The sequence below is a fragment of the Neodothiora populina genome (assembly GCF_041146345.1).
Source record: "Neodothiora populina strain CPC 39397 chromosome Unknown canker_contig_12, whole genome shotgun sequence".
Classification (NCBI taxonomy): Eukaryota; Fungi; Ascomycota; class Dothideomycetes; order Dothideales; family Dothioraceae; genus Neodothiora; species Neodothiora populina.
The window spans coordinates 1,248,777-1,259,919 of NW_027191404.1; positions in this window are offsets into that span (position 1 = coordinate 1,248,777).

Sequence of the window (11,143 nt, forward strand, 5' to 3'; positions counted from 1 at the left end):
ACGCACAGAGCTGTCTCACGGACTGCCTTCTGCCACGCTGCTTCGGGTCTTGGATAGCTATGGCGTTCTGCAGAGGCCGCTCAAGGGTCCTGAACGAAGAACAACACCACCATGTCCCACTGCTCCCCCACATGTCCGCTGTCCAGTCAGATGGATCGCCAATTTTGGCGTCGCGGGAAGTATGATTATCTGCTCGTGCTTGGTCCACGCACAGCAAGGCTCGATCCGGGAGGAGAGAGCCCCACGGGACCAACCCTGCGCGGGCAGTTGTGTAGCCTCTACATTCCGGCTCTCGTATCCTGGTCTTCATGGTACCCAATCGATTACTTTTCTTTCTTCAAGTATTCTTTCATGTAAGATTTGCTGACCAGGCACATCCGTATTTATCGTCGTACAGCCAAGGTGCAAAAAACCGAGCGATCTGATGAGCGCAGCGCCGATGCACGATCAATTAATAGCCGTGCAGCATTCCATAGATTCGACGCGTACGTGCGCGAGAATAACGCGCGGACGGTCAAATTACGCGCTTGTCTTATCAATAGTATCACCTTAACCTGAAGCTTTACTACTTTGCATGACTTATACCTGAGTCAAACTACCTTACCTTACCCAGCCATGTACAAGTTACCCTAGCCCTCCTTCGCAGGGTTATTCTTTCCGAGGAAAACAAGACCTTGGTGAAGATGCCGTTCGCGCTTGCTACCCTTCTTCTTCGTTCATCCAGTGAGGCACCACGGTAGCCCGTCTCACCGCCATAGCGGCACCTACGCACCTCATGCATGTCCCGGCCGTCCCATGTGCTGAAACCGTAACCTTTACCTTACCGTAGTGCTTGTGTGTGTGACTCGGGACCCTACGTGCGTTCTTCAAGGTCCCTGTGCGGCGCTTCGATTTTTATGCTCGAAGCATAAGTGTCCGCTCTGGGTTTGCGAAAGGCGGTCATGATTGCTGGCCGTCCCTGATTCATATACAGTACACCTATCTTGACCATTCGATGCATCGTCCTCGGCAGATCATCGATTAAGCAGATCGTGTGGGCTTAAATACTCGTACGTTTTGCGCTATACTCGTACGATCACATCATCCTCGTAATGGCCGAGATCAATTGCAGCCCGAAATGCGCATGTTTACATATTACAACCAAGATAAATCTGTTTCCTACTCTTCGTCTAGCGAGAAGTCGTACGGCTTGAAAGCTTCCTTGAAGGCATCCGCGTCCGTCGTCTCCTCGGCCTCACTCTGTCCGCAATCTTGCCAGTGCGATCGCGATTCGAGTCCTAAGAGCTTGCCTAGCACCCTTCGTCCGAATTGCAAGTCGAATCTGAATGAGCTGTCGAGTGGTAATACAAGTGTTGTTTCCGCCTCGTCTGCGCTAGACCATAAGACTGCCTTGAAGCAATCTCCTTCGGTGATCACATCTGTTGAAGCACTCGACGTCTGCAAGGCAGGGTACTTTTCGTTTTCTGCTTCAACCTTGAATGCCGCCTCTACTAGACCCTTGCGTATTAGATCGCGAGGTATGGGCATAAACTGCCAGTGAACATGAACACCACCAGCCCGATTGATCTCCCAAATGACAGCTCCAAGCTTCGCTGGATCGGCTGCGGACTCCGATCTCTCGGCGATCATCTTCTGTAAGGCAACTCGATAGCGGTGCATCTCCACCACAGTGTCCTTCTTGGACTCGGCGTTTTGTATAGCAGCTAGCGTGGGAGAATGCTCAAGCGGTATGATGAGCATATGGCCTGGAAAGCCCAAGCTGGGAAATGTACTCGGTGTGGGTAGGGGTCCTTTCGACGTTGTGAGATATGAGCTGTTCCCGATCGAGGTGATGAGATGAGTTGCTATATTCGGATTTGACAAGCAGAAGAAGCACTCTCTTGGTTGAGGCGGTGCTCTGGCACGCTTATTGCCACGTTGCCGTCCTGTGTCGCCGCTGCCAAATCGTGAAAAGGACTGGTCCTGTTCCGGAAGCGCTTTCCGTTTCTTCGCTGATACAGACAGCGGACTCGCGGTGATTCCTGCTGCCACCGTTTGAGGCAGAACGGTGGTAGTGTCGAGGGAGAACGCATATATCCATTTCTGCTTGGTGGCGTTGCCATATGGGGCCAGACTGATGAAACGAGTGATATTATAGCCGGTAGAGTCGGCATCTTGGGCGTGAAAGAATGGTTCGCGCTCGTAGAATCCTTCGGACATGGAGAAATGGTAGCGAGGTTTCAGTGCAGCAGCTAGATCTGCGACTTCTTGCCGTGAGACTTGCTCTGCTCCAGCATACGGCGCTTTAGATCCAAGACGAATGCGAGAAGGCCATTCACTAGTGATCAAGATGTCGGCCGTATTGGCTCCACGTAAAACAGACACATCCTGTTGGGTATGTAAAGGTGAATACTCCGTGATAGAATCCTTCTTGTTCGCATCGTCGGTGAGATTTCCACCTAACGAGACAAGTTTGACGCCTTCTGAAGTTTTCACTGTGGTCCTGCGGCCAAGGAAATAGAGGTTTGGACAAAGTTCACCAGCATTTGCGGATAGTTTCTCCACCACTGTGGCAGGAAGTTCGCGCGTACCCAGCGCAAAATAGGTGGGCAATGTCACCTCCAATCTACCGTCGATCAGGTCATTTAGCTGTGAGTCGACTTCTGGTGTATTATGATCTGGGCTCGAGAACAGATCGCCAACAACAATGGCAAAAGCAAAGCTGTTCTTTGCATGCAGCGCATTCAGTTTGCCGAAAACAGCCTGAACCTGGCCATTGATTGAGCCGACCACAGCACTGTCAAGGAGTAGTCAGCCGGGAGCCTGAAATTCATGTATCTTATATGGCCACTCTCATTGCATGCAAGATTACATGTCATAGGAGTGGGTAAATAATTGATAGGGACCTCACATTTTAGATGCCATGATCTGGCTTGTCGTAGAGGTTGATGGCGCCGAGATGCTGCGCCCTTCTCCTCAAAAGCGTCCAGCACAGGAGACAAGAGGCTGTGTAGTCCAGAGCTAGGCACAGCAACTGTATTTATACTGCGTTTACAATAGTTACAACGATCTGATGAAGAAGTTCGGCAAAGTTTTGACCGAGCATTACTGCATTGTGGCTAGTGGATAGAACTTCCCCAGAATGCACGGACTGCTGTGGCTGACGTGAAGACTGATTTTACGGCGATAAGTCCAGCTTTTTTATATTTTTATTATTCCAGCTTCATCTGCCTCTGCGCAGAAGCAAAAATACACAACCACATCACAATCATGGCGGGTTCATCCAGGGGAACCTCGTCCAGAGGTGGCGCCAAGGGCAAGTCGGCCGCAAAAGTGGTCAAGCCCAGCAAGAAAATCATACACAGCACAGCGTCGAGTCGCCGGCACCATTTCGAAGGTTTCACGCAGAGAATCGCCAAACTCAAGATCGATCCCATCCGTCGGACACGTCGGGCAATAGGGGCAGAGGGAAGCCATGAGCTGCATGTCGATTCCTCGTATTTCCGCACTGCTCTGGATGAATGGAAGGACATCAACCTGTCGGAAAACTTCACAGCCTTCGCCAAGGCAGTCTATCCTCTGTCCGAGAGTCTGGCCATGGTTCTGCACTACGAGGATCGAATAATGGACATCTTACTATCGCATATTGAACAGGGCAACATCATTTCCCTCGAGCCTCTGCTCGCCCTCATGTCGCACTTCGCACACGATCTCGATGTGAGATTCGAGAAGCATTTTCAGAGAGCGGTGGCGACAATCACGCAGATCGCAGCCAGAGATCCCGAGCCCGAAGTCGTCGAGTGGTGCTTTTCCTGCCTCGCATGGCTATTCAAGTATCTGTCACGTCTGTTGGTGCCTGATCTCCGTCCTTTGTACGACCTCATGGCGCCTTACTTGGGCAAACAGCGCCAGAAGCCTTTCATTATCCGCTTCGCCGCCGAAGCCATGAGTTTCCTGGTCAGAAAAGCCGGGAGTGCATACACAAAGAACAAGGCGCCGCTGGTCTCTGTTGTAAATCACATGTTACGGGACTATGCTGCCTCGGTCGCATCTGCCCCCAATGACCTCTATAGCCAGGGCCTAATGACCCTTTTCACCGAATCCATAAAGGGCGTACAAGGATCTCTGCATTCGGGCGGTAATGCGGTCCTCCAATGCCTAACAAGCTTCTGCTTTGATCCGGAGCACGATGTAGCCTTGAGGCGTGCCACTCTAGAGGTACTCAAAGGGTCGTTGATCAGTGTCCTTCATCACACAGATGTGGAGACTTTCAAGCCCATCCTCGACGCTATCCTGGACATGACGGACCTCGAAGGCGCCGACGCCCTCAACAACCTCGATGCGGCGAGTATGCTGCTCTTCACCGTCTCGTCCCATCGCAAGGGATCTCGCATCGGAGACTGGTCGCTGATTATCGGAAGAGTTGCCGGACTTGCCAAGGCCATTGACAAGAGCACTGCGGTCCCAGATCACGAGAGTATGACCAGTGTCCTCAAAGCCTTGGCAGTAGTCCTACATTATGCCCCCATTGACGCTGTTCTTGCGCACATCACCATATTTGACACCATCAGCCGTGGAAAGTGGCGCACGACATTTCTACCATTCTGCACTTTCTTTGCCGATCTGGACCCAGACCGATTTCAGGGATTGCTCCTCTCACACTTCCAGCGCTTTGTTGCTAGCAACTGGAAAGAGAGCGAGGCATCTCTATGCGCCCTGATTCCTGCCCTCTCCGAAAGCGGTACCTTCTCAAAAACGCCTCTGCAGTGTCCCTCGGCCTGGCAGAAGGGTATGCTTGCTCATTTAACGAAAGCGCTTGCCAAATCACCGACCGATCGTGAGGGCGATGATTTGCTAGCAATTTGCAATGGAGAGCTATCCGTACTCCGCGTCACCCAAGGAGACGCCGCTACTCGAAAATCCATTAGTGCTCAGCTGCTCAAGATGGTCAAGGAGGCCGCGCAATCTGAAAGCTCTGAACTCGGAGGCTGGGATCTATTTGCTCTGGGACAGGCATTCCAATTTGTTTCTGACGTGGCACCAGATGTGCTCCAGGAGCAAGTCTCTCTCAAGACACTGTGTTCGGCATCCTCGCGGACTAAGGGGCTCCTTGCGTATTGGCAAGCCCTCAATAAAGTGATACATACGACCAAAGACCTGGATCTGTCTTTGACTTGGATGCAAGAATTCTTAAGTCGTGTGATTGATTGCTTGAGCAGTCCATCCCATGACCTCAGACTCGTGGCAATGAACATCTTAGAAAACCTTTACCATCAGAGCCAGCAAGAAGTCCCTGATCTGATAAGTGTAGCTCTCTCGATTGAGGAGACACCGCCCTCAGTACAGACCGCTCGATTCATCTCTTCCCAGATCCGTCGCTTGGCCATGGGATTTTCTGCGGTATCTTCTGACGACATCTTGGTCAAGGCAATCCCGGCATACTGCTTCGGACTGTTACATCTGCAGCTTTCTCAAGCCTGGCAAGACTCTATCGATGCTCTCAAGGAGATGGCACAGAACGATCGAGCTGAACAACGAATATTCGACGTGACGTTCAATTGGCTGCAAGGCTCGGCGCAGGACGAAGAAGCCACAGACGAAGGCGAGGCAGAACTCAGCCGGCAGATTGCACATGTCAGCTCCGACTTTCAATGCTCGAATATCCTCCAGATTGAGAGGGCGTGTGAAATTGCTCTTGCACCCTTTACGGATCCTCAGACGTCACTCCAGCATATGTTTGCACGCCAGCACAGACGCGCTCCTCCAGCAAAACTTTCCAACCGATCGCAAGCTCTTCTTGCACTCAATGGAATGCCCCAACTTGCAGAAAAGCGCTCACGAATCTTAGTCCCTGTGCTCCTCGAATGGGCAGGCGACGAAATGGATGCTGAGGACATGGACGAATCTACAGATGGAGAACGCTGGAACCGCAAGGACCAGAAGGCTATGCTTAATGTGTTTGCACAGTTTCAGAATCCCAGAGTTCTCTTCAAGGCTGAGGAGGTTCGACATGCGTTGTTGAACCTGCTAAGCAACGGAGACGCAGAGATTCAAAAGTCCGCACTCAAAGCTCTCGTGTCCTGGAAGACCCCCGGAGTTGTCAAGTACCAAGAGCATCTTTTCAATTTTCTTGACGATGCCAGGTTCAGAGAAGAGGTGTCTGTATTCCTTCGGCTCGATCAAGAAGGAGATGCAATTCGCAGCGAAGACTGTGCTGAGCTCATGCCAGTCTTGTTGCGCCTCCTTTATGGTAGGGCGGTCACCAGAGCCGGCTCGGCAAGTGGCAAGCGCGGCCAGCAGACACGTCGTAAAGCCATCTTCGTGGCATTGGCCAGGTTCCCGGACGCTGTTCTTCAGCAGTTCCTCGAGATCTCACTTGGAGCTCTTAGCGGATCAGAGCTGATTGTCGACGGAGGTCTCAACTCAACGGCTCTTGACGAGTTCTCTTTCGCACAAAGAAAACAGGTTGGTCTTCTCAACATGCTAGACGACATGCTCCAGACACTTGGAGATCGTCTGAATAGCTTTGCCACTAAGATTGCCGATGCTGTCCTACTGTGTCTTCTCAAGATTTCAAAAGTAAACATCCCTATGGAAGACTCGGACAATGATGTTGCAGAGGATCAGCACACTTCACTGGACCGCGCAATCCGTCAAGCAGGATTTCACTGTCTGATTCAACTTTTCTCTTCCTGTATCGATGTTGCGTGGCACGGTCACGCTGCGATCATCATGAAAGAGCTTGTAAAGCCAAGGTTGGACAAGCTGCCGGTAGAAACTGCTCAATCGGTGTCTGGTACACTTCGACTGTTCTCTACCTGGAGCAGTCAACTCTCTACCTGCACATTCTTGACCGAGTTCTACCCAGAGACATTACATATTGTGGCCGAGTGTCTCACCGTCCCCAGCGCCAAGAACGAAGTGAAGCTTTTCATTGTCGAAAATATCATTGGCAGACTCCTTGATACCATCGAGCCGCGCCAGAAGAGTAGCTCCAGCTCAGTCGTGAAACGGACAGCGGTACAGGAGGTTGCCCGCAAGGAAGTGTTGGAGCCAAATGCCGGAGCATTCGTGGTCAGGCTCGGAGGCGTACTGCGTCAAAGTCCACCAAAGGATCTTCTCGATTCCAGTGTGCTGTGTGTGTCACGTCTCGCTCCGCTAGTTTCTGGCGTCGAAAACATCCGAGATGTCATCGATGTGTCGATTTATCTTTTAGGACAACCGCCACGGACTGTTCATCACACTACCAAGCGCGATCTGTTGCAAACTTTGAGCTTCCTGATACCTTCCGCAGAGCTGAAGCCTGACGAGGAGAGCTTCGACAAGATCTACACTACTCTCTGCCCCCTGTTTGCGTTCTTCAAGGACAGAGAGAGTCGAACCTTGCTCTCGGCTGTCACTAATCAGCTTAGCACAAGCGATGAGCAACTCACGGAGGTAGCAAGGCTGTGTGACGACCTCAACTCTTGGTTGACTAATCGCCTTGACGAGCCAGACTATGAGCGTCGTTCGGAAGCATTCAATGCGATCAACGAGGATAAATACAAGGTCTTCACGGCCCGGCAATGGCAGCCACTCGTATACAACATGCTCTACTACATTAGAGACAACGAGGAACTCGCCATCAGAACCAATGCGTCGTACTCGCTGCGCAGATTCATCGAGGCAGCAAGTCAAGAAAACGACTTCAAGAACGATGGCTTCAGAGCCTTAGTTTCGGAGGGTCTATGGCCTGGTTTGCAGACTGGAATCCGTGAACCATCGGAACTTGTCCGTGTCGAGTTCCTCTATGTCACCGCGCACCTCATCAAATACTTCCCAACGTGGCCTGCCGTTAGCGACATGCACTCCCTGTTGGTTGACAATGACGAAGAAGCTTCTTTCTTCCACAATATCCTGCATATTCAACAACATCGCAGACTCCGTGCCTTGAGGCGACTCGCGGATGAAGCCAAGGACGGTGTCATCTCCAGCACGAATGTTAGCAACTTTTTCATTCCTATATTAGAGCATTTCGTCTTTGATCCTGCAAGTGATGAAGGCTCCTACATGCTGGCTGCAGAGACCATCCAGTCTGTCGGAGCTCTGACTGGCTGCCTCGACTGGCAACAATACAGAAATACTCTGAGGAGGTTCGTAGGATACATCAAGAGCAAAGAGGAACTCCAGAAGACTGTCCTTCGCTTGGTCAGCGCCGTCATTGATGCTCTCGACAACGCGGCTCAAGCTAAGAATGAGGCTTCTGTCGATAAGGTCGATGGAATGGATGTGGACGTGGACGAGTCACCAGCACAAGGCAATCTTAAGCTTACCGCTACCCTGCCGAGTCCGGAGAAACTGTCGTCGGAGATCAACAAGCAGTTCCTGCCACCCCTGACCGACTATCTGCATCTGAAGGATGAGTCCACGGTCAGCTTGCGTGTTCCCGTTGCCATTTCGGTAATCAAACTTATTCGTGTCCTTCCTGCCGAAGAGCATCCCGTCAAGCTTCCTTCTGTGCTAATGGACCTGTGCCACATCCTCCGTAGCAAGGCCACAGAGGCGCGAGACATGACCAGGAAGACTCTCAGTAAGATTATGGATATCCTTGGAGCATCATACTTTGGGTACATCCTGAAAGAACTGCGAAGTGCGCTACAGCGTGGTTACCAGCTTCACGTGCTGTCGTTCACTGTTCACTCGCTACTTGTTGAGAACATTGACGCCTTGAGCGCGGGCGCTCTGGACTATTGTTTACCTGATCTCGTGGCGATTGTCATGGATGATATTTTCGGCGTTGTCGGTCAAGAAAAAGATGCCGAGGAATATATCAGTCAGATGAAAGAAGTCAAGAGCAGCAAAAGTTACGACTCGATGGAGCTATGTGCAAAGATCACCACCTTGCCGCACCTTGGTCAGCTCATTCGTCCGATCCAGACTCTTTTACTAGAGAAGATTGATCTGAAGACTGTCAAGAAAATCGATGAGCTTTTACGTCGTATTGGTCTCGGAACTACCCAGAATGCGGCAGTCAAGGACAGAGATGTTCTGAAGTTTTGTTATGAGGTTGTGCAACACGTCTATGCCACTAACGCCGCCGACAAAATGGCTCGCCCTGTACTTGACTACAAGATTCGCAAGTACTTGATTCAGATGAAGAGTGCTAACAAGAACTCCCACAAAGGTGCCACTACTTCCTATACCTTCAAGCTTGTCAAGTTCGCACTTGAGCTTGTGCGATCCGTCTTACAGCGACACGAGGACCTGAAAACGCCGGCCAACTTGGCAGGTTTCTTGCCGATCATCGGAGACTCTCTGGTGGGAGGCCAGGAAGAAGTAATGATGGCAGCAGTCCGATTGATGACCGCAATCATAAAGGTACCTTCGCCAAAGATTGCAGAGAATGCGCCTGTGTATGCTTCCGAGGCCGTCAAAATGATCCGCGCGTCGCCCTCAACAACCACCGAGCTGGCTCAGGCAGCACTCAAGCTTGTCTCTGCCATCCTACGTGAGCGACCCAATATCAAAATCAAGGAGAACGACATGGCATACATGCTCAAGCGATTGAAGCCGGATCTCGAAGAGCCTGACCGCCAGGGTGTGATCTTCAACTTCCTCAGAGCAGTAGTGGGACGCAAGATTGTCATCGCAGAGGTGTACGAGACCATGGACACTGTGGCTGCGATCATGGTGACGAATCAAACACGGACAGCACGTGATCTCGCCCGCGGTATCTACTTTCAGTTCATGATGGACTATCCTCAAGCCAGCAACCGTCTTCAAAAGCAAATGGGATTCTTGATCAAGAATCTCGAGTTCAAGTACCCAGAAGGACGTCAGTCCATTCTTGAGTTGTTGCACCAACTCTTGTCAAAGACCAACGGCGATCTCCTGCAGGAGCTAGCAAGCATGCTTTTCGTGCCGCTCGTCATGATGATGGTCAACGACGACAACCCGCAGTGCCGTGAGATGGCCGGAGCACTCATCACCAAGATATTTGCACGCGCAGATGCTGAGCACCTAAAGAACTTTGTATCGCTCATCCGAACATGGCTCGAGCAGAACGAGCAAGCATTACTGCGTCGCATCGCTCTGCAATGCTGGACCATGTATATCAGCGGCGAGAACGAAGTCGCCGTCCCAGCCAAGGATGTCTCGTTTCTGTTCAAGCAGCTCGCGGCTGTGCTCGTGCCCGATGGAAAATATGATGTCGAGAACTGGGAGATCTTGTACTATTCTCTCCAAGCATTTGCCAAGCTCTGTGAGACTGCACCCACAACTGCATTGGCTCCATCGTCCAAAGCCATCTGGAACAACATCTTCAATTGCATGACTTTCCCGCACGCATGGGTCAAGCTCTCTTCGTCTCGACTCGTGGGGTTGTTGTTCGCCGACGTCGGCTCCGCCTCTTCGAAAACCGAAAAGGGACTCGCAGCTTTACCACTCAAGGCCTCTGGCGGCATGGAGTTGACCGAAGAGGAGATGAGAAGGCTGTGCAACTCGAGTCTGAGAATAATGAGATCGACGAGCGCGACCGAGCAGCTCGTCCAGCAGACTGCGCGAAACCTGGTTTTCCTCGGTCGCTGCTACGGAGTCAACGATGCCATGTGGGTCGACGATCGACAAGTGCAGCAATCGCCCGAGAAGGAAACCACAAACGGCGACGTCGACGAAGAGGGAGAAGACGACGATGAAGAAGAAGACGCAGAAGTCGACGTCGAAGACGACGCCTCCGAAGCAGAAACAGCAACAAAAGCGCCCCTCCAACGCTCCGCCCTAAACTACCTCCTGAACCGCCTCTCGAGCCTCGTGCGGCGCGAAAGCCCCGGCGGACTCTCGATCCCTGCCCTACAAGCCAAAACAGCCTGTCTGCAAAGCGAAGCAGCGCTGACAAACCTACTGCCTCCAACCGTCTTCTTGACCCCCACAACCCCACCAACCTTCTCCCCCTCCTCGTCACCCTCCTCACCCCCCTCCACCTCCTGACCGACTCCTCGATCCCACCACCCTACATCCCCGCGCACAACGTCGCTCTCAAAGAAACCCACGCCGCCCTCACATCCCTCGCGACCGAGCTCCTTTCTCTGCTCCAGAAGAAACTCGGCACGTCAGTCTACGTCAACGCCATGGGCGACGTGCAGCGCAAAGTGCGTCAGAAGCGCGAGGAGCGCCGGCGCAAGCGAAA